This window comes from Rattus rattus, chromosome 6, assembly GCF_011064425.1.
Source record: "Rattus rattus isolate New Zealand chromosome 6, Rrattus_CSIRO_v1, whole genome shotgun sequence".
NCBI lineage: Eukaryota > Metazoa > Chordata > Mammalia > Rodentia > Muridae > Rattus > Rattus rattus.
Window position 1 is genome coordinate 29,348,386 of NC_046159.1, and position 26,214 is coordinate 29,374,599.

At 44.2% G+C, this 26,214-nt stretch overlaps 1 long non-coding RNA gene and 1 other non-coding gene across 2 annotated transcripts; both read right to left on the minus strand.

Annotated features, from left to right (window-relative positions):
• Window positions 1-8,821: 8,821 nt before the first annotated feature.
• Window positions 8,822-8,961, minus strand: LOC116904694. Its single transcript, XR_004388390.1, has one exon. It is a non-coding gene; the product is annotated as a small nucleolar RNA SNORA48 (small nucleolar RNA).
• Window positions 8,962-14,409: 5,448 nt separating this feature from the next.
• Window positions 14,410-23,796, minus strand: LOC116904616. The gene is made up of 3 exons (XR_004388345.1): window positions 23,664-23,796; window positions 23,397-23,513; window positions 14,410-14,478 (listed from the first exon to the last, which is right to left on the minus strand). It is a non-coding gene; the product is annotated as an uncharacterized LOC116904616 (long non-coding RNA).
• Window positions 23,797-26,214: the final 2,418 nt, after the last annotated feature.

Sequence of the window (26,214 nt, forward strand, 5' to 3'; positions counted from 1 at the left end):
TGGTACTATGGGTCTCCATGGCCTGGGAACCAGAGAAAGGTTCATTCATTTACGAGGCATCCCTAGGCTCTGTTGCTGGTGGGTGCAGAATTCTTAAGGGATGAGAAAGGGTTGTGGATTAGCACCTTGTAGACACTGATTACAACTTTAGCAAACACCTTGTTGCCTTCAGAGTGGGCATTGGCTTTGCTGGTTCAGGGGACTCTCAGCCAGACTTCCTTCCCCACCAGAGCCCTCTTGGCCTCTTGGTCAAGTTGATAGATATATAAACAGTCTACAAACAAGGCTCCTTGTTCCGGCCTCCATCGCTGGCCCATACCTTCCCTACCTTTGAATCTTCTCATAGCATCATAGTTCACCCACCACCAAAGCTCACTCAAGGAAACAAAAGGCACACCATGAAGAGCCCTAGAGCTACAAAGATATCAAATATGCCATGAAACGCTTTTCCCAAAGAAAACCCAGGCTCTGAGAAATTCCAGCAGAGAAGAAACAGTAGCTCTTTTATTAAAACAAACACAAACCACATTCAGAGGCCTGGTCTTTGAAGTAAGCATAGCCCTTATACCAACCCAAAAACAGAATAAGAAAAGGAAAGTACAGGCTGATATCCCCCATGAAATGAGTTAAGGGGTGTATCCAGTAAACACATTCAATGCTATACAAAATGGATGCCGTGGTCAATGATGTGAGGTTTAACCCAGAAATACAGGCCTGGGCTGGCATTGTCACTGCAGCTTTCTCTACCAGTAAAGCCAGGGAAGAAAAGCCAGGTGATCATTTAAACAGACGTCCCTTCCACCCTCCCTCTCTCTGTTCTCTCCTCTCCCTTCCTCCCTCCCTCCCTTCCTCCCATCCTTATGATCATTCTTTCTTACTTTGTTTTATAAAATCTTACATCCATTTCTAATAATGTCTCAGGAAAATGAAGCAGGAGAGACATTTTCCATCTAATTAAGAACAAGCCTAAAGCGATTATACCAATTAGTGGAGAAATCGTTGCTTTCCTTTGGGATCAGAAGGCCTGCACTGAGGATTCTAGCCTGAGCATCCATGGTGGAAAAGGAGAACCGAAACGTTTTAATACTGGGGATTTAGGCGTGCCCTGCCTCTTCTGCCTTTTTAATTGTGTGGGAGATCTTACCAACTGGTTCAGAATGGCTTCACACTTGCCCGACCCTCTCAGGAAGCTGAGATGACAGGTGTGAACTGTCACACTCAGTAGTTTGGGTTTTGTTTTCTTTAACCATTGAGTAGAAATTTTGATAGAATTCACAGCAATGTAACATCTAAAGGCCAGTTGTATTTCTATATGCCAATAGCAAAAAAATAAAATATTTTTTTAAAAAACAGATGATTACAATATCAAGTATATTAATTACTTGGTGACAAATTTGATGAAAGATATAAAACCCAGTATAAGAAAATTTAGAAAGTATTGTTGAGAATTTAAAAGGAATAAATAACTGGAGAGGTATAACTTGTTTGTATTAGATGGGCATGTATTGCTGTCATGATTAGTATTTAAAGCTCCCTTATTTACCTGTGTGTAAATGCTTCGTCCTCAGCTGGTGGAGTCTCTGTGGGGGAGGGGATAAAACGTTTAGGTCCTGAGGCCAAGCTGGTAAAATCAGGCCACTAAGTACAGGCCATTGAATGTTATATTCCAGGCCCATTTCCAGGGCAGCTGTCTGCTTTCTGGTAGGCTCAGGTGTGAGGAACCCTTCCCCTACTCACCCTTGCTGCCTGTCACAAATGCTGCTATGTCTTCTCTTCAATGATGGATTGAAACCATGAACCCAAATAGCCCCCTTCCTTAAATTGCTTCTGTCATAGCAATGAGAAATTCGTATGAGAAGAGCAGCTTTTCCTGTGATAAACCCAACCACGTGACTCACAGGCCTTTGAAACAAGAGGAGGGGTATGGAAGAGTTGGAGGCTGAAGGCTAGAGAGATGCTGGAATAATGGGCTATCCTGGTTGGTGTTAAGAATATCAGCATTCTGATAGAAATGAGGATAAAGGAGACTTGTGATCACAAAATTTCAGAGGGAGACAAAAGAGTCTGTCATAAACTGGACTGGAGGTAATTAACACATATTACATTGTAGCAAAGAAAAGACAGCTGTATTCTCTCTGCATCCTAAAAAATTGAGAGCTGAAATGTAAATGTAGCAAACATATTTGTTTGGTGTAGGATATTTTAAGGTAGCATAGCATGTAGTCAGTGGCATGGTTATTACTTGCTGATTTTAGACAGATTTGTAGTAAGAATTCAAAATACAAAATAATAGATCTGGAAAATTCAGCCTGGCGAGGAAAGATGCTTGCTATTGTTTGAAGCTGCACATGAAACAGCTTTAGTTGTTGAAGATATTGGTAAAATGATACTATAGACTTTGCACTAGGACAAAAGGAAACATTCCTTGAGAGCAAGACTATACCCAGTGAAGGAGCTAAGGTAAAAAGCTGAGACCCCATTTGAAAGATTTTCATTTTAAAAGAATTGTGTTGTAGGGTTGTCCTAATTGAAGAGGACAAGCCTCTTCTCTTTGTCCTAGCTTTCCCTGATTCAGCCATGCAGATATTCATAAATTAATAAAGCTGTGATCTGAGAGAGCTGGCTGCATCCAGAGCTTGCAAGAGAACTTGGTGTTGATTATGGGGTGGGTGCCCATTTTGCATGTATGCAAAATATAGGAGTTAGAGTCATGGAGGTTATGGCAAAGAGCCAGGCAAAAGTCTATGAGGCCAGGCAATGTGTAATAGGATTGGAATCTCTGTAAGGACGTTCTGAGTGGACCACTTAATGAAGCTATGAAGAAGCTTAGGTATCACTGAAGACTCTAGTCTTTGAGGGATTCTAAGAATGTGAGATGCCTGCTACAGAAAGCTTTAAGAACTGAAAAGGGCTGTCACAAACAAACAAAAGAGCCACTTATGCTGTGTACAACAGGACCACAAGGAGCTTAAATGATGCCGTTACACACTCAGATGTTGGACGTAGATCTGTGGGATCTGGTATTTTTCCTGCTGGTGTGGGGTTTACTTGAGTCATTCTGGTCTTTCTTTGCTATCAGCCATATCATCCCTCCTCTTTGAAGTGGAAAATTTTTCTGAGTGATTGTACATTGGAACTATATGACTTTTAAAAATTATCGTCTTACAATTGAGTGTTTGTCTTGAATATCAGAAGAGACTTGTTCACTCTTCTATATAATCCAGTCATTTTATCCCTTGGTATTTGCCTAAGAAGGTGAAAACTATATCCATATAAAGAAGTACACATGGATGATGATAGCTGTTTCATTCATAATTGGCCAAGTTTGGGGGCAATCAAATTGTCTCAGCGGGTAAAAACATAGACAAAGAGTGGTAAGCCTAGACAATGGAATATCATTCAGTAGTAAGAAACCAGTTTTGAAGCCATCAAAACACACAAAAAACCTCCAGTGAAAGGAATCAATATAATTCCAACTACGTGGCATTTTGGAAAAGCATTAAGTATGAATATGATAAATAGATTTGTGATCGACAGAACATTGGAAGTGGAAGAAACCAACAGGCATAGCCAGGAGGGGTCTTAAGACAGTGAACCTATTCTGTATGGTTCTTTGGTGGTAGATATATCGAACACATTGGTTGAAACCCATAGCAAGTACCAGACCAAGTGTGACCCCTCATGCAAACTAAGGCCTCGATGGGATGAGTTTCTGAGGCAAGCTTGTCAGCTATTCAAAGTCATCACTGTGGTGGTGCTAATACAGGAAGAAGTCACATGTGTGTATGGAAAATGATAACTTCTGTTTGGTGAATCTAAAAGTGCTCTAAAAGTGCAACCTACTTTAAAATAAAATAAAATAGAAAAGAAAGGGGAAGTAGAGATGAGGAAAAGTGGGAAGGGGTGAAAGAAAAGTGGAGTGGGAGAAGGAAAAATAGGCAGCAACGGAAGAGTGAGTAGGTGGGTTTGAAGAGGAATGACACCTAACTGGAAGTGTCCTGGAAACCATTGCAGGAAACCACCACACTGAAGCCAGTTATCAGGGCTTCATTTTGCTGATAGGTTGGATGGGGATACCAGGGCTTAAGTAGAGTGGGTTCCTCATTTCCCTATCTCCACAGGGCTTTCCCATCATGTCTGTGATCTCTGACGACAAATGTCATCTGCACCGCCTGCTGTGGTAGGGGCTGTTCTTCAGCTCTTGGCCTGACCCCTGAATGATGGGGCTAAGTCCTCTCAGTTTTGTCTTCCTCACCCCAGCATTCTCTCTTGTCCGAGAACAGCCAATGTCCTTCCTGTTTCAGATTTTGCACATGCGATTCACATGGCTGGAATGCTCTCCTCAGTCCTTTGTCTTGCTCTACAGATTTAAGGTAAATCTCACTGAGAAGGGAGCCCTTCCCTCCCCTACCCACAGGCTGCATTTAATTCCTTGGGTTCAGCTGCAAACTCTTTTAGAATCCCAAGACAGCAGTAGCAAAACAGAAGGTGAAGCTTGCTTTTATAATTTATCCCATTTGAAAATCACCCCAAAGTCCCACATAGGTCTTTCAGTAAAAGCCAGTGCCACCCAACTGGCTGATCTCTGCTCCTTCCCTGAGGTCCTCATTTACTAAAGTCCCAGCCACAAAGCTCACAAGGTCACTTCAGAGAACACAAGATGTCAGCAATCAATCCACCTCTGCACAGACTTGAACCTGGGGGCAGAGTCTCCCCATATCCTTCCTGACTTAGGGTTCACAGATGGGCTGCTGCATTAAGTGAGTGGCTGTAATTTTGAAATTTGAGAGCAAAGAGCAAGTGACCTCAATGGCGAAACACAAACTCAATGCAACTCCCCACCGAGGCCTGCGGGTTCTTCTCTAATCCCACAAACTTAATTCCCAGAGCTGCCTCAAGCCTGCCTATAAATTACTTTTATAGGAGCGTTATCACATTACTGAAAATTAATAGAATCCCTATTGGACACACATCTATCTTGGCTTTGTAACCATGCTAGGAATGCAGTCCTATGGGCTGCTACTCATGCTTTCATGGGAGTCACCCAGGTCATTTAATGCCTCATTTCAGATCTTTCCTCAGTCACCTTTTAGACTAAGAGCAAAGGACCTGCTCCAAATGGAACGATATACTTTGAGATTAGTGAGGTCGCTGTCTCAGCATCTCTAAGGAACTAGCAGCTAGGCCAAAGGATGCAGTAGCATGTGGATGTTGCTTAGCAACCAGGAAGCTGCTGCCTCCTCTGCTTTGCTCCAGGACCACTTTCCGGTGCATGGCTTCTCCATCACTTTTCAAGCCATGCATGGCTTTTCTCCTGATCTCCCATAGTTAGGGAATGAACCTCCAGGGCTGAATGAACCTCCTACCTGCTAGGGCTTGCATAAGATGGAATGGCCTACTTGCCTTCGTCTAGGCCATGCTATTCTCTGCTCTGAGGTGGGCTGCTGGAATATAGAAAGAACAAATTGCCAAGTTGGCAACCCAGGACTCCCCACTGTCATTGATAGGGATCAGAGAAATTATTTCACCACAAGAAACCAAACTTTGATTGCCCAAATGAACTGCAAGACTAAATCTGACCACACACCCCTTCCCCCCACAAAAGCCTTCAGGGCATTTGCTATTCTTGGGATAAAGACCCACATCCTTCCTGGAGAAGCCAGATGTGCCCTTCACCCCACTCTGCTGCCTCCTCGTGTGGTCTCAGAATCTCCACCTCTTCCTAGTCCCAGAAGGGCTGGCAGTCCCCATAGATTGCTGAAGCCATTTCCTTCTACACAGGCACCTACATTAATAAGCAAGTGCACATAAGTAAAAATATGTGTCAATATATGCTTAGTAATATACTCTGGGGCTCAAATTGAAGTTGATGTTCTCACGTAGAACATTCTCTCTACCATGACACTACACCTTAATAACTGCTCGGACGTCTTCAGACTCCAGGTAAGTTAAATGTACTCCAACAGATAAGGGAAATCTACCTATGGAAGAGAGGCAGAGTGGATGGGAGTATCTGGATGTCACACTCCACTGTATGGTTCTCGGTGTGAGTCCAATGAGCCTGTGATAACGAAACCCTCCAGAACAAGGCTTTAACAGAAGGACACTGTCCAGTTTGGGAGACTGGAAATCTGAGATCAAGGTATGAAGCAGAACTCCTGCTCCTGAATTAGATCTCCTTGGCTCACAGGTGACTATCTACGTCCTTTTTGTACATGGTCATCTTTCTTTGAGCCTGTGCCCTGATCACCGTTTTTCTTTTTCAATTAATTAATTAATTAGATAACTAATTAATTTATGTCTGTCTGTGTGCCTCTGGGAGCTTATGTGCATTACATGCGTGCAGGTGTCTTCAGGGGCCATAAAGAAGTGTCAGGTGGGAATGGTGGGAACTGAATCTGGCTATTCTGCAAGAGCAATAAGTATTCTTGACTACTCAGCCTTCTCTCTTGCCCTTGATCACCTTTCTTATAAGCAGGCCAATTTTGTTGGTTAGGGCCTGCCCTCACAAACTAATTTTAATTTACATCATCTATTTAAAGACCCTCTCCCCATCTTTAAATCTGGTCACATTCTAATGGGAACTAAGACGTTCCGGTGATGAGAAACAAATGAACCTGTTAGGCATTATGGTTGGAGAAGGGCATTTTTTTTCTTGTTGGGTCAAAATTAAATCTCTTTACCTGCAACATAAAGGTGGAGGTATATAATAGAAATCTTGTGGGTGTGTGTCATAGTTGGGGTTTTATTGCTGTGAAGAGACCATGACCAAGGCAACTCTTATAAAGGAAAACATTTAATTGGGGCTGGCTTATACTTTCAGAGGTTTAAGCACAGCAGTATGCAGGCAAATGTGGTGTTGGAGAAGTGGGTGAGAGTTCTACATCTTGATATGAAGACAGCCAGGAGGAAATTCTCTTCTGTAGGCGCCAAGAGAAGGCTCTCTTCTGCCGTGGGTGTGGCTTGAGCTTATATATGAGATCTCAAAGCCCACCTCTACAAAGATACACTTCCTTCAACAAAGCCACAGCTATCCCAACAAGGCCACACCTCTTAACAGTGCCACTCCCTATGGGCCAAGTTTTCGAACACATGAGACTATGGGGGCCATAGGTATTCAACCAGCACAGTGTGTTATGGTCCTGCAGTGAAATTTCCACTGAGGTTTTCATCCTCTGAGTCATTGAATTACCTGGCCCTCAAGGAGAGATAGACTTTCTACTTCTGACAGAAGTTCCCCAGGAAGACCCATTGAATTAATAGCTCTTTTCTTTTTATGATTTTACATTTTATTTAAGATCAAGAGATAAAATTATGTGTATTGTGTTCAACATGATGTTTTAAATCACACATGTATCAAATTACTATATTTAGCTTATTAAAATATGTATCACCTGACTTTTGTAGTAAGAACATACTGTATCTACTCATTCAGTATTTTTTCAAGAATACATTACCATACACCATACATCGTTGTATTCTTGTACGATGACAGATATTTTATTTTAACTTTTTATTATTTCCTTGTGAGTTTCACATCATACACACCCACACCAGTTTCGCTTATCTTTCCATCCCCTTACATTCACCTCTCCCCAAAATAACACACATGCATACACACACTCCAAAGCATAGAAAACATCTCATTGTGGAAGCTGCAATATGTTAGAGTCTCCCACAAATATCCCTCTGTCCACACATCTTCACTTGCGAATGTTCATTGCAATGAGTCATTGATCTGATTCCAGATCTCTGGATTCTGTGACACCTTTAACATTGGATCCTCAGTGGACCTCCTCCCAGTTATCCTATAGTTGCCCTGTATCATGGATATCCTGTAGCTTTGGATCAGGAGGACTGGCCCTTTCATTCATCCCAACCATTTGCCTATGCTACAGATTTTGGGGTGGGTCAACTCAGAGCCCTGGATCTGGCCCTGGGTGGCGGCTGAGCTGGTCAGTGAGCTGGTTCTCCCTTATCCACACCATCAGAATGAGCACTCCAGCACTCCTTGGGCTAGGCCACCTGATGCCATCGAAGGCAGGAGGCAGGGTCCTGCTTTCATGCCCTCAACTCAGATCACCTTCACCTAGGCCTCTGGGGTCAGCTCCAGTGTGCTGTTTGGGTAAGGCACAGAGCCCACTCTCCTCAGTGCTGCTACCAGTGAGAGCTTGGTCCAGATCTCTAGGGGCCCTCCCACTAAGGCCAAAGCCAGTTCTGCACAGTCCCTGCATAACCAAATGGGTCCCTGGCAGCTGCTCTGACCAGGGACAGTCCCATGTACTCTAATAGTAATATGAAATACGGACATAGACATTTGATCCCTGCCACTGCACAGATAGCCACAGACTCAGACATGGCCTCAGTGGTAGTTTGGGATGGGACCTCACCATGGCCTAGGGTGGCAGGCCTGGCCATCACAACAGGCTGTTCCTCTCCACTCTCAAGCCTCCAGTTCCATCTCTCTTCATAATGGTCAACCTGCTCTGCTTCTCTCTGTCTAGCATCGAATCACTACATACTTGCACACTGTGGTGGTTCAGCTACAGACTAGCCACATGGCTGGCGAATCCCTGGGTGACATCCTCCATCCATGCTGCATGGCGTACCAGCAAGTGAGTGTCTATGACCTGCCTGTGCCAAGGTCATGTCTGTAGGTAGCATAGTGCTCTGAAGTTCTCTATCTTCCTGTGCTGTGCTTCGTGGTAGTAGGTGGGGCTCGAGTGCCCATGGCCTGCCTCAGCCATGGGACCTGGCATATCAGAATGCAGGTCTCTGTCTGTCTCCCTCCTGAGCTACACTGCCTGGTTTGATTTGATCTTTATGAGTCCTAGGCATAAGATAGCTTTGCCCACTAAGCAGGGCACCAAGCTAGAATGAACAAAGGACTGCCATCTGCTCTACCCCTGACTGATGTAAGAACAACACCACCAAGGTGTCTCTTTGTCCATGCTGAGGGTGACAATAGATATTTTAAACATATTTACTCTGTCCGGCTTTACATTTTTTTAATCTTTGACTAATCTCTGTTTGAGGGCCCCTAGTTGCTATCTTTCTCCTCTATGCTCTTACATAATCAACTGTTTTTAATTCCACATGTAAGTTAAATTTTTCTGATGTGCTTAGCGCAGTATCTAGCACAGAGATGACCGGATGCAAGTGTCCTTGCAGTGTGAATGTGAATGGGAAGACAGCGGAAACAGGGTTGAAGAAGAAGGGTGTGCAGAGGCAGCTGGCCCAATCGGTCATTGAGGAGACCACAAATGAGAGACTTAGTTCCTCTGAACCTCTTAATTCTCAGTATTAACATATCTCTCGGGGTTGGAGATTTAGCTTAGTGGTAGAGTGCTTGCCTAGCAAGCGCAAGGCCCTGGGTTCGGTCCCCAGCTCCGAAAAAAAAGAAAGAAAAACAAAAACATACCTCTCTGTTACCTTTTCTAGGGTACGGAATCATTAGACTTTCCAGATATGCAGAAAACAAAGACTGGAGGAGACAGCAGATTGCACCTCATGATGTAAGGGAAGCTGCTGCTTCTTCTTCCCGTAACATGCTCTTCTTAACTCGTGACATTTTTTAATGAAAATGCCAAGCTCTGAGCAAGCAGAAGGCCATGAATACATGCAGGTTCCAATACCAAAATTAGGAAGGTTCTAGAACTGGGTTTTCCAAAACAGGAGAGGCAGGTTTGACAGAAAACTGTGAAGTCCCAGAACTAATCTATATGGTCTCCCTTGTCCCCCAGATTCTGACAGCCTTCTACAGGCCCACAGGATGCTTGCCATGGTTCTTGGGACAGTGGCAGGATGCCACCACTGTTCCAGTTGCCCCTGTAGAGTATTGTGAGGTCAGCCAGAAAGTCTTGACCATGTTCTCATATGGAGATTTCACTCAAAGAAATGTCCTTATCCTATCTCAGAGACTCTAGAAATGCTCCAAAGAAAATGCTTCCTGCCTCTTAGCAACCATCCAGAATTTCTTTTCAAACATATTTGTGTCTCCTCAGAAAGGCATTAGAGAAAGACGTTCCCCATTCCTGCCGGGACCCAGGCTCGGGGTAGCCAGGAGCTGGGCATCTGAAGAAATCCAGCTCAGGTTGCACTGGGGGCTTTTGCTGCCTCTAGACAGTGCCAAGCATAGAAAGATAGGAAGCCAGTCTATGGCTTAAATATGGTTGCTTCTTTCCAAAGATTTTAATTGATGCTTGATCTTCATTACGAAATCTATGGAGACAGTTCCTTCTGGAGGTAACTAGCCTGTTCATGTGTTTGATGGATTTGTGGATTATGAGGTTGGCCAGTTATTTTGAGAGTGTGTCAGCTATAATACCGTTGCCAATTGCAGCCTTTTACGCTTGGACTGGAGCCAAGAGCCTAAAGCATAGCTCTTCTTTGAAATTTCCCAGTCTGTGGTATTATGTCAGCAACAGAAAATGGTCAGGTTGGAAAGGATTTTGTATACCCATTACCATAACCTTTTTTTAAAATACATAAATTATCTAGAATTTTCATTGGAGAAAAAAATGATGGGAAAACTATTATAGAAACATCCAGAGATTTGTAAAAAACAAAAACACAAACCCAATGCTGGTTCTTCAGGAAAGGCAAAATGCTAAGTTGATTTCCACATCACAAAAGGGACACTCTATGGCTGGGAATAGAGGCCGGTGATTGTAATTGGAACTTGGGAGGCCAAGGCACAAGAATTGAGTCTGAGATAAGCTTGGATTACATAATGAGATCCAGGCCAACATAGGCTATAGAATGACATCTCATTTCAAGACAAATACTCACACAAACAAAAAATCAACCAACCAACCAACTAGCAGTACAGTTTGGAAGACGTCTGGGGACGGCTAATCCCTGACTTCAAAAGTCACTGATCCGGGTATCTTAGGCAGAAATGCTTGTTAATGACTCTCACAGCCCCTGCTGTGTTGCTGAGGGATGATGGGAAATGCAGACTCTGTCTTGCTGAGGGATGATGGGAACTCAGACTTGCCCTGACCTAGAATATGGCCTTACCATTAATACCAGTGAACAGCATGACCTGGGCCTCCACTTCCTCCAGAGTAGCCTTGAGGTCTCCCTGTGTCATGGGGGGATGTATGAGAAGGTTTCAGTGGCTGATGCCTTCCTTCCTTATGAAGCACTCCCCACCTCCCATGAATGCCTTCCTTTCTTCCTGGCCCACAGCATCTGTGAACATCCCTGGTGGGTGTTACAGGTGCAAGCACCTGTGAATAGTGACCCTGATGAGCGTCCAGTGGATCATCTGGATCTGGTTGAGCCAAACAGTGAAGCAATCTTTTTGTACATCTTGTTTCTTTCTAAGGAGAATGCCAGAGGCCAGGAAACATGGAGGAATGACTTAGCACAGCTGAAAGAAGAGAACAGATGTCTCTCTGGCTTTAGTATTAGGCCAGGAGTCCTTATCTCTCTCCAAGTAGCTTTGTACCCAGTTTCCAGGCAATGAGAGGGAATGGGAATAGGATTGACATCAAGGACAGAGGAAGCTCCCTCCTACCTGAGGTCTGTTCCTGGAAACCACTCACTCATACCAAACGGATGCACAAGCATGAAAACATTCCTTAAAATGGTAGCTTTTCGACAGCCAGCGTCTGGTAGACACAGACATGGTAGCATAGGGGTGTTGGGGTACCATGAGAAGGCCAGAGTAAGGCCTAGGAAGGGGATGTGCTTTGCCTAGTATGTTAATGTGAATGAGGACTTGCCCATGAGCTCTCAGTTCTGGGTGGCATCATCCTACAGGACAGCTCTCCTCATGCAGTTTCTATGTGGTACCTGAGTGAATGACTTCACGTCAGGAAACAGACCACCCATCCACTAGTGAAGGGGTGCTCATGGAGTAGCCATGTAGGAAAAGCCAATGTGAAGGAATACGGTTAGAGAAAAGGAAGGAACACCAGCAAGTTGAAGCAGTGAGGTGATCCATAATCACACACAGCCTCTTCAGGCCCTACTCCATGGCCAAGCAGGTGTCCTCAGCACTAATCTGCACCACACAGCACAAAGACAACAGGCACATGGGGGATGTGTTTTTCTCAGTTAGGGACAGGTGCCTTCTTCCAGTCGAACCAGGTGAAAAACACAATATTTTGTCCTTGGCACAGTTGTCCATTGGGAATGGTCCTCTACCTACCTCATGACCTTTACCTACTTTCAAGAGTTATGACCTACTTCCTTTAGGGGCCCTGACAGCAAATGAATGACACTGGATCCTAGACTGTGTGCTGCGTGGCTTTAAGTGCTCTCTGTCCCCTTATTCAGAATATTGGATTTGGTGGAGCACAGGTACCAAATAGCCTCATATTCTCTTTCTTTGAAGAGTCAAGTTGGGTATCTTCTCAGAAGGCAGTGCAGAAGCTGGAGCTACCAAAGGTGCATGTAGGTTCCATCACTAAAGCCCCTCATCTACGATCTTAATGCCTGGGAATATTCAGGGCAGTGTGACCCATTCTGGCTCTGGTCACGAAAACTGTTTTCTTATAGTGGTTCAGTGGCCTGATGCATGGAGCAAAGTCCATCGTTGGGAAGATGGAGTCCAGGCCTCTTGACTAGTGACTGACCCATATCTTGTGTTCTCCCTAACTGAAGTAAAGAGGAATCTGGGTGGAGAAGCCAAAACATGAGACCTCAGGGGCTGGATTCCCCTCTTACACCTTTACCTACACGAAAGGCTCAAGAAATTCACACTGGCGTCACAGTGGAGAGGGTAGCCATGAATCATAGGGAAAGTCGTTCCTGGATGCCAGATTTTTCTCCTCTCCCTGGACCTAGATCCTGAGACATTCAGGAAGGATTTACACATGAAAGGGAAGGGCTCTGTTAAGGATTGGGTCTAACCTCTAGCACCTCAAAATTAGAGTTTTTTTTTTTTTTTTACAAGCAGGGTCTTTACAGAGGTTAGTATGTTCGGATGAGCTCCCGGAGCAGGGCCCCCACACAGTCGGACGGACTGACATCTTTATAAAAAGATGTCGTTCAGACACAGCAACAGGCATACACAAGGAAGGTGATGTAGTAACACGCTCAGCCTCTAATTCTTTTATGGTTTTTAGTAATGAGCTCTCCTAGAGTGTTTCTCCTTTGCTTAATAATTCACTACGGTCAGCCAGTACACATGCAATAGAATCCACTCAATCAAACACAGAGCCTTCCTGCCCTGTTCCACAGGACCACAGACCTCGCTTCAGTTGTCACTTTCCATTTGCCATTGCTCTGAAACGGAATCCTGCAAATGGCCCTGGAGTGTGTGTGAGGGAGAAGCAGGCACATGCCATGATGCGTGTGGAACTCAGAGGACAACTCTCAAAGCCAGTTCTCCCCTTCCGGCATGGGCCTCTGGGCATTGAACGAAGGTGTCCAAGCTTACACAGAAGCATCTCCCCAGCCCGCATCAGCCATTTAAAAGTTAACCTCTAAGCTGATGATGGATGTGTTCATTAGCTCAACTGTGGTGATTGTGATATGTTTACACACAAAAAAACAGCACCTTGACCATGTGCAATTTCTCTCAATTACACCTAAGTAAACCCAGGAAATAAAGGTCAATAGCAAGGATCTGTTATTAGTTCCCATGTGTGTGCCAGGCTCCGTTCTAGGAATTCTTCCATCCATTGTCCTTAAGTTTACATGATGCTAGAAGGGAAATATCGTTGCTCACATGTGAGAATTAAGGAAACCACATCTCACAGAAGCCCTGTGTCATGGCCAGAGCCACAATTACTAAGTAGTGAATCCTGGCTTACTGTTGTCTAAATGCCCCAAAGGTTTCCTTCATGTGAAATGAATCTCTTGTTTCCTGCAGGCCCAGTGGGGGAGCAGTGGCCTGTCCTGTCTGAGCAGCCTGAGGGTGCGGCAACTCAGGAGGAACCTGTGGTTTAAACCAAGCGAGCGATGAAGACAAATGTGTGTGAGGTCAGACAGTGGGCACAGAATTCATGCCATGCTGAAGCTTATGCCTGAGACCCTGGGACAGCCTGTCATGTGACTCAGAAGCCCCAGTTTGAGCCAGATCTGGAGACGTAAACCTGCAGTTCTAGCTTCTCAGGAGGCAGAGGCAGGAGAGTTGTACTTCAAGGCCTGGTGGACTCTGGAATAAGGTCAAGGGCCTATAAGGATAGTTAGGGAAAGCCTGTCTCAAAACAACAGTTTTTGGGGAGGGGGGAGATAAGCCACGTGGTGAAGTACTTGCCCAAGTACAGGATTTAAGTTCTAACCAGAAAAATGGTAAGCCCAGACCCCAACATCAGCTCTGCTCTTGTTGATGGTACGGAGCGCTTTCTTGGTGAGTCTTGACAAATGTCTTCCTTTGATCCGCAACTGTGCCATTAACTTTAAAGTGCTTGGTACTTTGAGAAGCCAAAGGGGGAAAGGTCTGCAGGCACAGGTCCAGCTGTCATTTAACCTCTGAAAAGTTCTGTTCTCTCTCCGCACTGGAGATAATTGTGCTTTGTCCTGCGTGGGTGGGAAATTTCAATAAGTAAATATAAACTAATGCAAATAGCAAGTATTCAGTGACATTGCACAAATGAATTCACACATCCTCAGCTCAGCCACGATCTTTCCATTCGTCTACAGGAAAGTAAGTAGATAGGTATAGATGCAGATATCTATATTAATATCTTGGTTAGTATATGTGTGACTTGCATGAAGACTAATAGTAGTCTATATTTTAAATTACATAAAATACATAATTTATATAAGCTACAAAGATCATGTTTTTTTAAAAAATCTATATAAATCTATGTAAATAATGAAGCCAATGTTAAGAAATTAATAACTTGTCTTAGGTGATATGCAGCTTTCATGTGAACTCAGGATTCTCAAAGCTCTGACCCCTGTAGATGTCTCTTTACCTATGATCTATTTCTTTTGAATTGGCCAAGAAACTCCACAGAGTACATTGTTTCAGAACAGAGCATTGCTAGTTTGAACAAACATGAAAACTCACCTAGCTTAGTTAAAGAAACCACACTTGAAATATTATTAAAACAACATGTATGATAGATATACAAGCGAAACAAATGAGAAAAAACGCATCTAAAATGCGCTGAGTCCGAGGGAGCTCTGTAGCTTGGGGGCGGAAAGGGGAGGGTTCAGGAAGTTCAACATGGAGAGTTTTCACAGCTTCAGCCTGAATCCTGCACTCCCCTGTCTGCTGCCTTTCATTCATTCAGCTCCTCTACTGCTCACTCTTGTCAAGGATCTCAACAAGTTTCCTGCTGTCAAACCCAATGGGTTCTGTAACCTCCCCTTGTGTCATGTCCTGGTCACCTCCCCTTGTCCTCTCTCAGGGTCTTCCTTCCCAGCTTTATGACATCATAGTCGTGTGGGTTTCACTTCCTTGGAGACTCTGTTGTGCCTTATTCTGTGTATGGAGGACACTTCTTACCCCTTCCTTAGCATGGAATGATGTGTGCCTATTGGTGACATGGACTTGTAATTCCTTCACAGCAATAAATGGAGGGTTGGTTGGTCCCCAGAAAGATCTCCATCAGCACAAAGGAAACTAGATGAAAAACTCAAAAGGCACAATACAAAAGCCAAGCCAGAGCTGTGCTGGCTGGTCCCTACCAGCTGCTGAGAACTGACTGGTGATCTCTGTGGTGGATTTGGTGGCATTCTCTATTAAACTGCTGGAAGCTGAACAGGCTCAGAGAAAGCAGACATAGCTAGAACCCATGCATCAGAACCTTGTTTCTTTAGAAAAGTCAGCAAGCAGACTGTTGGATCTGAAATATAAGTGATTGTGCTTGTAAGACATTTAAGAAGGGCAGGAAAGACAGCAAAACAGTGAAAATCAGAAGACCTAAGACTCAGAACTTTGCAAAATGAAAGGTATTTAGCTGTAACTTTATGTGTGCGTAGCACAGAGTAAAGAGAGAAAATCTTCAAGGTATCACAGTAAACATGGGGAAAAGACCAAGTTCCTGAAAGCACTCTGGAAAAAAAATCAACCTGATTGGGTTGTTTGATTTCTTGCTTGTTGGTGAAATGAACACTTCTCAAGAGGTGAAATAAAAAGCAGAAAGACCTGAGAAGGTAGTGAACCTCACTATTCCCCAGAGACATGTCAGTCAAACTACACTGAGATTCCGTCTTACCTCGGTCAACGTGGCAGTTGTTCAGGACTCCGTGGTCGCCTTTGCATCCCTTTTCTATAGCTGGGCGGCCTTGTCTGGCCTCAGTGGGAGGGGATGCACTTAGGCCTGATATAAGGGGGAGGTGGAACCCATGGGAGAGCCTTCCCAAGGAGATGGGAGACTGGGGGAGGGCTGTGAGGATCGGGCTGTGAAGAGAGGAAGGTGGGGGGTTGGGATCGTGCTGTGAAGTGAATAAAGAAGAGGAAAGAAGACAAATAACAAATACTGGCAGAGATGTGGACAAAATGGAACTCATACATTGCTGCTGGTGGGAGTGTGAACTCTCCCAACCTTCACAGAAGTCAGTGTGGCAGCTTCTCAAGAAGCTAGGCATAGAGCTTCTGTGTGACTAAGCATCCCTGGTATTTGCCCAAAGGACTCCACGTCAGTCTGTCATGGAGGAATCAACGCGCGCTGCAACACTTCGAGATGGCTAAGCTATGGACCCAACTCCACTGTCTAGTAACTGAGGAGTGGATAAGGGATGTGTGGCGTATGCACAGCAGAATGGTTTTCAGCCATGAAGAACAGAGGTAGATCATTTTCAAGCAAATGGATGCAACTGGAGACAACCACACTAAGCTAATTAAGCCATTCTAAGGAAGACAAATGTATGCTTGCTCTCAGCTGTGCTTTCTACTTAAGAGTAAAAGTGAAACTGTCTGAAGAGACAAAAGAGGCTAAAGAGAGAGGAGGGGAAGGGAAGGGGTGTGCAGGGACTACGTTCAATAACCATACTATGAAAACTTAAAAAAAGAAATTAAAATTTAAGACCAATATGAAATGGAGCAAACCATGACTGACAACTGACCACAGAAGGAGAAGATGGCTTAAAATTGGAAATTATAGTATAAAGAGGAGAGGGGAAAATGTCTGGGTAAAGTTTATAGCTATCAGAAACAGGTTTCAAAATCAAAATTGCTTCAAAACTTAAAAGCTAAATACAAACCTTTCTATTCAAAACTCTGAGAGAATTCATTATCACCAGGCTTGCATTAAGAAATAATTATCAACAATAGAGTTAAAACTGTGTCATATAGGAAGAATATAAATAGAAGAGAATACGAAATAGAAAATACAGATTTATGACTGGATGAAAGGAAAAATGTAAAATGGAACTGTAAAACAATAAATCAAGTAGTTGATTATGAGTGAAACTCAAGTTAAAGTCTGGCAAATAAGTGAAATCTATCCTTAGCATGTGAATCAGAAGTGTATATGATTCAGTCTCTATGGAAACCACTAAAAATAGTGAAAAACTGTATTATGAAAAAGGTACTAAAAGAAAAACTGAATAATTGAAGTTAAACTAAAATAAGTCATGGAAATAGGAAAATTTAAGCATATATTATTCATAAAAGTAGAAAATAACATTAGTGAATGTTAATTGTCCAGTCTACTTAAAAATCAAAACTTGCCATATTTAAAAAAAAACATGCACTGAAAATTTGAAGTGTACCATATGGAGCATAAATATATCTTGATCATAACTTATGTAACATACATTCCATCAGTTCTATATGGGCTAAAGATTTAACTGAAACACCATAGTTTGTAGAAAAGAATTAAATTCATTTTATCATAAGAATGAATTAGGAAACATGCCCCAACCAGTATGCAAAAATTATGTTCACCTTGTGAAATTTAATTAACTAGACACTCATGACTTTCACATTTGCAAACATTATATTCTTCAATATAATGTAGAAACAGAGGAAGTAAGGAGTTAAGGCATTTCATTCTAAATGGGCAAACTGTCTCCACACAGCTAATACAACCAGATAGCACAAGAAAGCGTAGACGGTGAGCATCGCTGGGATGAGGATGGTAATGAGTGTTTGGTCTTCTAAGTCTCAGCTTTGAGCCTTGTTATCTACTGTCCTAGTAGGCTGAGAAGCCAAGCAGTACCTTTTCTTGTCTTAGCAATATCCTAGACTTTATGCCTAATTCCTGTCTTTTCAGTTAGGAGGAGGGCCCTGTCTCCCCTTCAGAGCTGCAGTCATTTACTACAGCTCCGCAGTGCCCACCAACAAAGTGACAAGCCTGGGAATCCAGTGAAGTTAGGCTGCGAGTTCAATGGCTAGAACCTGGTGAAGTTAGGTTGCAATCAATCTTTCTAGGAGTCTGGAGAGGTGTCTCAGTGGTTAAAAGCACATACTGCTCTTGCAGAGGACCCTGGGTTTGGTTACCAGCACCCACATTAGGTGCCTCACAAGAAACTCTAGTTCCAGAGGAACTGAGGCCCCCTTGTGGAGTCTGTAAACATCAGCACGCACATGGTGCACATAAATTCAAGCAAACACACACATAGACACATCTGTTGAGTGTGGAAAGATGCGAGAGAGAAGCCAAGAGAGAGGTGGTTTAATGGGAACACAGATGCAGTTAGAAATTTAGAAATGATGAGCAGTAGAGGGAGTGTGGTTGGAATTTGAGGGTTTTTTTTTATTTTGGTTTTGGTTTTGGTCAGCCAACTAAAGTGACATAGCAGAAAACTACCTTCTAAAGCCCCAAGCTCAGGGCTCTCAGTGGAAGCTGTCCCAGGCTTCATTAGTGCAACCTCTTCTTACTCTGAACAGAGCTGATTGCAGGAGCTCATGGCTTCCCAAGATGCAGAAAATATGGAGTATCCGTGGGCCCTAAGCAAGTCTCCTATACCACCCCTTCTAAGACTCCGGGGACACTGTGGAAGAAGGTTAGGAACATAAGAGTTCAACAGTAGGCCGGTACAACTACTGTATTCCTTAACTCAATTAACTGTAGTGCCTACACTGGGCCCATGCAAGACTGCCCCATCAAGTCTCGCCCATGCAAGTCAGCCAAGGAGAGGGGGAGGCTCACGAGACTTGAAACTATCGTCTATAGATTCTTGGAGAGGGAGAAATCATTGTAGATCTGCTGCTAAGCTGACTGGACTCCAACAGAGAGCTCAAAGCTCACAGTCCCACAGATGGTTCAGGTTAGTCTTGGTGGGTCACGAAACCAAATAGATATGAACATGAGTGAGAGGTTTGCGAGCGGCGGTGAGTATGGACAGGGAGATGGGATGAGGAGTGTAATGTGCGATGCTCACATATGTAATTTTGTAAAAGCAGTAACAGCAAAAATACTTAAAAAAAAAAAGGAGGAGAACTAGTTATCTAGGCTCTCCCTTGGGCGCCTCCCTCCCCTTCTGCTTGTATGTCTGTGTTTCTTAGACGCCTGCTCTAGAGAGAGCTAAACTCCCAAGCAGAGATTTACCGTCACCTTAAAGGGAACCCATGGCCCTGCTAGGATGATTACTAATGGTGTTAAGGGCCAAGGTTCCTCCCATAGAGCACAAGGCAACACTCGGAGCTGGCATCAATAAATACAGGGATTTAAAACACATGGTGGATGGGGTCAAGGCTACATCTTCATCCCAGCCAGAAACATTACGAAATGCTTTTCCAGTGTTTGCGCTGACTCTGAAAAGTTACTGGCCAAAGAGCTCGAGTGTCTGCTGTGTTGGGTGGTCAGTGCTGTCACCTTTGGATACTCAGTGCCACAGTGCTCTAAGACAGACATAGCTTCATTGTCGAGCTCCCAGGGATGGATGGGAAAGGCCTGAGTCCCCAGAGAGCTCTGTTCACCTCTCCCACACAGTGTTCCACAAGGAATCTACTCTGACATTCTCACTAAAGCAGCTCAGCCCAGATTCCTAACATCTGCCCAGCTGTGTGGTCACCATGACCTCTGGATGCCAGTCAGATGGGAAAGTGAAAGGCTACGTGACCTTAAGATAAACAAAGCAAGATGGAGGTAATAGCAAATATTTACCCTAGGAGCTGCATTTGAACTTTGCTCTTGGGTGGAGGTCCAAGTTTGCTAGCACAACCTGACCCTAGCAACCTTGCCCTCGGCTCCATTTTTTGAGATACTCGTGTTGCACAGGTTTCTCACAAGCTCAGTCCAAATCAACAAGTGTTCTTGTGACCCCAGAACTTGCTATTTAGGACTCCTCTACAAGAAGCCCTAGTGTTTCCCTCGGGCAAGTTGGTCATAATTTTGCCTTTGCTGGTTTGGACAGAATCCATTTAGATGCTTTAGCTCTGATGCTCATAATTTAGAAGGATGCGGCAAATGAGAACGGGTCAAGAACATTATAAACCTTGGGAAACTCACACTGTGAGTTGATATGAAGTACAACCCATCTTCTTGATTCATGCAACATGGCGCTGTTTTACTTTGGCTGAGAAGTAGGTAGGATAATCATAACAACAATTATTAGAAAGGAAGGGGAGGGGGGAAGGAGATGGGAAGAGACTAGGAGACAAGACAAAACCAGGATGTGGCTGGTAGGGAAGGAGACAACAAGAGGGGCAGGGAGACAAAAGAATTAAAATGAGGAGGAAGAGGAGGAGGAGGTGAGGAGAAGGAAGAGGAGGAGGAGGAGTGCTGGTGAGATGTTAATCATTTCTCATGGATTATCATTTGTGATAACCTAGTCTTAAAGGTGAGCAGTACATTCCATATTTTCAGAAGGAAGGAAAACTCAGGTCTGGAGAGATTTGATAACTTCCCTCAGGTAGTGCATCCAGGAGCAGTGGGGCTGAGCTGGGCCCAGCAGGACAACAGGACTCCAGACATATGCAAACACTGTGGATTTTCTGTTGTCTGTGATTATGCAGGGTGCCACAGTAAGGAGGGCCCATTGACCCATATTAATGGATTGACAGTGGACAAATTGTTAATAATATGTAGACACCTTTGTCACCTATACCGAAAAGAGGGATACTCAGTACTCAGAACCCTCAGCCAATAGGATTTTTTTTTCTTTTTTCTTTTTTTTTTTTTTCCTTTTGGAGCTGGGGACCGAACTCAGGGGCTTGTGCTTGCTAGGGAAGCGCCCTATCACTGAGCTAAATCCCCAACCCCAATAGGATTATTTTTGTTCACTAGTTTTATTGTTGTTCTTCTTGTTGTAAACTTATAGGATAGTATATAAGGCTACAGATACTGTCTTCTATACACTGAATACACTGTACACTATACACAGTCTCAAGGAATTGAAATTCACATCCTGATTCACAATGTACCCCATCAAGTAGTCTGTTTAATAGCTTGTACAATCAAATGTTTGAATCTAGGTTGCAATGAGTTCTGATGCTAATTCTGTCATTGTTTGGCCAGATCTCCTTACTAGAGTCCCTCAGGACATTTGAGTCCTCTCTTACACATAATGGATAATGGCAGATTTGGGCTTGCTTGGTCCTGCAGCAGGATAAAAGGTAAACACAACTCAACCACCATTCAAACAGAAAAGAGAGTTAATCACCAACCTGCTACCAAGTCTCTTGGCACAGTGAAGGAGAGAGGTACTCTTGGTGCATTAAGCACGGGGGACTTGCCTTACTTAGACTGGTGGAGAACACAGAGAGAGCAGTGGGGGCAGCTGGAGGAAGGAGGGATGTGGCCACACAATCCATGATTCTGAATACAGAAGCTAGATCTGGTGGCACAGGTCTACAATCCCAGCTAAGTGAGAGGCTAAGGCAGGAGGATCACAAGGAGTTCAAAGCCAGCCTACTTTGTGTAATTCTATCTAGAGTAGATGGAGGGGTTGAGGTGTAGTTCCAAGCCTTGAGGTCCTGAATTCATCCTCATGTCTGGGGAGAAAAGATGACTTAAAGCAAGAGGCGAACAAAGATGACCAGGTGACCCAATGTGGCATTTGGGACATTAGAACTCTGGTGGACTTTTTAGTTTTATCTTTTGAATGGTTTGTTTTTTGATGTACTATTTGCAGAGCGAAGGGCAGAGTATTCAGTTAATAACTTGTTGGCCTTCTATGTGTTTATATAGTTGGAAGCTTGGCACAGTCCCATGAGACTAATCATGTTTACAGTGGGGTGAAAAGTCCAGGGCTGAGACCTTGGCTTCTGCCCTGGATCCTAGAGGGTGAGGGAGCCACAGGCTAAATCAGTGAGCCTGGACATTGGTGAACTTGGTGAAGGAAAACCGGGGGCTGGGGTGGAGGGAGCAGAGTGTGGAGGGAGGGTGCAGAGGGTGTATGTTGTGTTGAATGTGGCATTTGGGACATTTGGAATCACTGTGTGGAGGGCTGCTTGGGGCCAAGAGCTAGAAGCCTAAAGTGAACAGTGAGAGATCATAGTAAGGTGGGTGCTGATGAGGCTGAGGTGGGGGAAGATGATGACCCAAAGAAGAGAATGATGAAAAGAACCTGTAGATTTATGCCAGCAAGGAAATGGAGAGAAGGAGCCCAGATAAAGAAGGAGGGAAGGGAAGAAAGAAGAACGACCTATGGTGCTAAAGAAAGAGAGATGCCAAGGACGCCAGCCACAGGGACCAGTTTCTCTTCCTGCATCCTTGCTCCTGAGTCAGGCCTACTAGAGTCTCAGTGAGACATTCTAACCTGAGGTAGATCTGAAAAATACCCCAGAGCCCCCCATAAGGCCCACATACAAATGTTGCTATGGCGTCTCAAGTTCCTGCAGCCCAAGCAGGAAGGCCACTCTTCTTGAATGGAGGCTCTGGGAGGGTCTCAAACCTCAGATTTCTGTTTCCTCTCCAAGTTCCCCAAGGCCATCAGCTCTTAATTTCCGAGTGGCCTTGCATGTTGGGGTAGGCTAGAGTAAGCTCAGCATCCAGGCCCAGGGATCCGCTCCAGCCTCAGTGTGGCCCCAGCAAGGCCTTGCCTCCAATGCCCCTCAGAGCTGGACTCAGCTTCCTTATGGAGACATTTGCATCAGAATGGAATGTGCTAGACGCTCTTGCTTGCCCTCACCTAGAAGATCAGGGGCAAAGTCACCCGGATCTGTTCTCCCTTATGTCGTCCATCTTGGGACCTTATACACTGTTCTTTCCCCATGCTGTCTTTGTGGATCTGACATCTCTCTTTAAACCCTTTTTAATCTAAACTCCCTGTGGTCCTACAACCATCTGGATGTCTCAGTGCCTCCCCGTAGGCTGACAAGGGTGTCCTTGGGTATCAGCCATCCCCAGGCATTCCACAGTGCCATGCTGACCCCATCTGTCATGGGCTGCTTGCCTAGAGAAGCTTCTGAATATGCCTCCTGCTGGCTTTCACCAGGACCTCTAGGTCCTCACTGATGCTGATCTCTCCTGCTTTTCTGAGCTTGGCCAATCAACGTGCCTCTGAGGGCTTGAAGTTGAGTCTCCTGAGCCATTTTAATACTTAACACATAATGTCTTATCTCCTTCTTAACGTAGAACCTTCTTAAGGCTTACCATTTTTATCTGCTAACTGCCCATAGCGCACATGTATGGCACATTAAAGGGACCCGACCATGCCCTGGAACGTTTCAAATTAAGGAATGAAGCTCCATCTTAAGACACTGAGAATATCTGTAAAAGAAAGAAAACAACACAGATGAGAACAGAAGTTAATAAAACAGAAAATAGTACCCGAGAGAGGATAAACAAAAGTAAAGTTGTTTTGAGAAGGCTAAGAAAAATGATGGCCAGCAGCTGGGCTCAGGGCAGGATCATGGAGACCTCTTGATGCTGTTTCATCCAAACGCCAACCAGATGTAGGGCTTCATTTGTGAAAACACGCCTGAAATCCCTGAAAGACATTCCACACAGAGGAACCTGCTGCTTCATTAACATTTGCTTTAGCGCCCCTCCTCTGCAGGCTCCCTGAATCCCCTGGAAGGAGAGAAAAAGGGGCAGGGGGGGAGAGAAAGAAGGGCGGGGGGGGTGGGGTGGGGTTCTGGAGGTGTGGAAGGAGAGGTTGGAGAAGGAATGAGGGGGAGGCGGCAGGGAGGAGGGAGAAGGACAGGTAACAAGTACAGTGGGAGTGGGAACAGGAGTGGTGTGGGGACAAGTGAAGACTACCTACCCTTTATGGATTCGGAGATCTCAAGTGATTTGGAAGACAGAGCTCTGTCCTCAATGACTTTGGGTCACAAGAGAGGAAACAAGGAAGACAGGAACATCCCCAGCAGCTAAAGATATTCAGGGACCCTGCTAGTGAAAAGGGGAGCAGGGTACAGTATGCAAGCGTGGTCCTTTCTCTCCCACTTTTTAAAAACTTGCTATGTTTTGAAGCTTTTAGAATGTGTTTACATATGTATTTCTGTGTGTTTATGCGTGTAGGGATGCACAGACATGCACACAAGTATAGAAGCCAGAGGCCAGGCACGTGACTTCCTCAGTCACTTTCCACCTGACTTTTATGAGACAGTCAATCAATGAGCCTGAAGCTCACTGGGTCAGCCCTGAGTGCCCATGCTGGACCCAGCTCTCTCTGAAGGGACCCTTGACTGATGGCGCTGGCTTTCCAGCCTGTGTTTCCAAAGTTCATATTACAGGAAAACAGACATACGGTGAAATAAACAATCTTATTAGTTTTTTCTTTAAAATATTTAGTGTGTATGTGTGTGTGTGTGTGTGTGTGTGTGTGTGTTTGTGCGCGCGCGCTATTTTTGTGGATTCGTTTTTCTACTTCAATCTGTCTGTGAGCTCTCCGAGTTGAAATCAGATAGCCGGCATAGTTTAGCAAGTGCCTTTACCTGCTCAGTCATCTTGCCCCACCCATCTCTACTCCCCACCCCTACCCCCATCTTAGTTTTTGCTAAGTATACAAGTTCGTAGTGTTACTTATATTTACACTGTTGGACTTCCAATCTCCAAAACATTTTCCCTGGAAGGAAAAACTCTATGTCTACTAAACCTCAGTCCTCCCTACTCTGCCTCCCCCCTCCCTTCCACTTTCTGTGTCTGCTACTTTGATGGTTATAATCATTTCAGTTTGGTAGAATCACTGTACCTGCATATGCATGTGTGCACATGTATGTACCTTTACCTGGCATCGTGTCCTCGGTTATTCTGATTATTACTGATTGATAAGCATCATCCCAGTTCCACATTTTCAGCTATAGCCCTGACAACTAAAATTAAAAGCCACCATTGCTGTTCCCAACTGATGAGAGGTTTCACCTTCCCTCTCCCTCCCTCCCCCTCTCCCTCCCCCTCTCCCCTCCCTCTCCCCTCCCTCTCCCTCCCTCTCCCTCTCCCCTCCCTCCCTCTCCCTTTTTCATGTTTGTGTTGGAGTCTCTACATTCTGAAAATTCACAGACTCGAAGTTTAGGTTCCACCTGAGATAAGCTAAGTAGTTTGACGCCCTAAACACCTATTTTGGCAACCTGCTGGGTCTGGCGTGCTGGACCATGGGCATGATGCAGAACTCAGTCCAAGAGGAGTCTTAGTTGTTCAGAGACCAAAACTTAGGTCTTGTACTATTTTAGGTCTAAGTAATCCTCAGCTTTCTCGTGGATTGTATAATGTTTTATTTGAAAGTGTGTTGTTTCAAAGAATAAGCTGGAGAACATGTAACACACGCAGCACATGTAACACATGCAGCACATGTACCACACGCAGCACATGTGTAGATGGACGGCTGTTATGGCTGAGCATACGTTTATATGCCTCTGAGGTTAAACTCCAAACCGTAACAAGACTCCAGTCTGGGAACTGAGGATGTTTAAAGCTCCACATCCTTTTACATGGCTCTCCTAGGCAACTCCATATTTTGTTTTATTTTTATTACTTTTCAGAAAGCACCTTTATTCATCAACAATAACGCAATTTAGAATTACAACAAACTGTGAAAGACAGAAGCACACACGTTTCTCAGTGTTTTCAAATTCCTGGTGGGTTATTCTTTGAGATTAGGGACAATAAATTATCGTTTCCAGGTATTCTCAGAGTTTTCAAAATTAGGGTATTTTACACACACACTTCTAACAACCTTCACACTCTATAATTTAAATAGCAAAAATTCTTGTTTAAAGAATAAAATGTACTAAGTTCAGTGAAGGACTCCATCCTGCTGGGATATTCAATGAAAGCATAATTTTCACTTGTTTATATTAATAAATGTACACATTGTAGGATGAGAGCCACATATGAGGGAGAGCAGGTGTGGACTTTTCCCTGAGCTTAGGAGTCCTTGGAACTATTATACTTTCTAATTCTATTGTCCTACCGATTTTGTGATTCACTTTTCTTTAGAGCAAAATACTGTTCCATTTTGAGTTATGTA